A 2248-nucleotide genomic window follows, 5' to 3' on the forward strand; every position below is an offset into this window, starting at 1 on the left:
TTTTTTTTTTTTTTTTTCAATAAGAGTCTGCTTCTAATTAGCTGCCATTACAACCTGTTCTCCAGCTCTTGACAAGCCAACCTTTTTTTGAGCTACATGGAATAATGTGGTGCTTCAATTATGTATTGGGTATATGACGGATGAAGCTAACGTAATGAGCTCCACACAGGTTCACAGGTTGGTTGCACCCATTACAGCAGTGTGATCTCCCTCCCTCTGATCCCACTTGGCAGAGGAGAGAGCCTTTTAAAGACAGCAACTGTGGAGAGCAGACACTCGATGCCCTGTGCTGGGCATCACCAGCTGGGCTTGGCACAGCATCAACATTATTAGCACCGCTGCTGCCTCGGTCCATAGAAAGCCTTTTGTGGGTGAGAACAAGTGAAGGGGAGAAGAGGGATGAAAAAAAAGAGGATTTATTATTTTTTTCTTACGTTGCTTTTGCTCCCTCACAGTTTACTGCAATTGTTATTCAAAAAACGAGAACAGAAATTATTAAAAATCAGAATTAAAATGGTAAACTAGAAAATTTGTATTACCCATGATAATGCTAGTGTGAATGCTTTCTACTGAATGCGGTCGGTGAAGATGTTTTGGCAATTTAAGAAATTACTAAAATAATTGCTGAAAGTGCTAAAATTATTTGCATAATACTCAAATATTTTAGCTTAACCCAAACTTTGCCCTAAAAACCTGAGTAGATGAAATATAGCCCAAAAACGCCACCATGTTGGACATTGCTAAATTATTAGTTTGACTCCAGGTTAGCTAAAAAAAAATCCCAGTAGATACCAAATCAGCTAAAAAAACCTACAAGTTGCTAATATATTAGCTAGCCCAAAAAACCTCTGAAAATACAGAATTAGCTGAAAAATCTACAAGTAGCTATTATATTAGCTTAACACTAAATTGGCCAAAAAAACCCCAGTAGATACAAAATTAATCAAAAAATCTAGCACGTTGCTAAAAGATTAGCTCAACCCAGAACTAGCCAAAAAAATACTCCAGTAGATGCCAAATTATCCAAAAATGCTAACAATTTGGTGAAATATCAGCTTAACAATAAATTAGTCCGTAAAACGTCAGGAGATAACAAATTAGCTAAAAAGAAAAAAAGCTACACGTTGCTAATATATTAGCTTAACACTAAAATAGCCCATAAAACCTCAGTAGATACCAAATAAGCTTAACAAAAATAAAAACTACAAGTTGCTAATATATTAGCTAGCCCCAAAAACCTCAGAAGATATGAAATCAGCTGAAAAATCTACAAGTAGCTAATATATTAGCTTAACACTAAATTAGCCCAAAAAACCTCAGTAGATACAAAATTTGCCAAAAAAGCTAAAAGTTGCTGATATATTATCAAGCCCAAAAAACATAGAAAAAGTAGAAACCTAATTACCTAAAACAAAAAAAGCTATAAGGTGCTAATATATTAGTTTAACACTAAATTAGCCCCAAAAAAGCTAGAAAAATGCTAATATATTAGCTTCACATTCAACTAGCCCTAAAAAAGCTCAGAAGACGTCAAATTAGCTAAAAAGCTACAAGTTGCTAATATAATACACTAAATTAACCCAGAAAACCTCAGTAGATATCAAATTAGCCAAAATAGTTTTATATTGATAATATATTAGCTTTTCACATTTTTTCACACTTTTTACATTTGCCCAAAAAACTCAGTAGATGCTAATTTAGCCATAAAAAGCTACAAATTGCTAATATATTAGCCTAACACTAAATTAGCCTGAAAAACCTCAGTAGATACCAAATTAGTAAAAAAAGCTACAAGTTGATAAAATATTAGCTTAACACTAAATTAGCCCCAAAAAACCTCAGTAGATACCAAGTTAGCTAAAATAGCTACAAGTTGTCAACATTTTAGCTAACCCACAAAACCTAAGTAGATACTTAATTAACTTTAAAAAAAGCTGTAAGTTGCTAATATATTAGCTTAACACTAAATTCGCACAAAAATCCTCAGTAGATGACAAATTAGCCAAAAAAGCTACAAATTGATAATATATTAGCTTAACACTAAATTAGCCTGAAAAACCTCAGTAGATACCAAGTTAGCTAAAAAAGCTACAAGTTGCCAACATTTTAGCTAGCCCAAAAAAACATAAGTAGATACTTAACTAAAAAAAATGAAGCTATAAGTTGCTAATATGTTAGCTTAACACTAAATTTGCCCAAAAAACCTCAGTAGATAGTAAATTAGCCAAAAAAGCTACAAGTTGATGAT

General features: G+C 32.8%; 1 protein-coding gene and 1 long non-coding RNA gene across 3 annotated transcripts in view; one reads left to right on the top strand and one right to left on the bottom strand.

Moving 5' to 3' along the window:
• Positions 1-2248, top strand: part of LOC112157865 (glutamate receptor ionotropic, kainate 2) — a 114091-nt gene that overhangs the window by 58567 nt on the left and 53276 nt on the right. The gene's annotated exons all lie outside the window — the stretch shown is intronic.
• LOC118598152 overlaps positions 1-2248 on the bottom strand; it is a 60719-nt gene that overhangs the window by 54573 nt on the left and 3898 nt on the right. The window lies entirely within an intron of this gene.

Source organism: Oryzias melastigma, linkage group LG24 (genome assembly GCF_002922805.2).
Source record: "Oryzias melastigma strain HK-1 linkage group LG24, ASM292280v2, whole genome shotgun sequence".
NCBI classification, from domain to species: domain Eukaryota; kingdom Metazoa; phylum Chordata; class Actinopteri; order Beloniformes; family Adrianichthyidae; genus Oryzias; species Oryzias melastigma.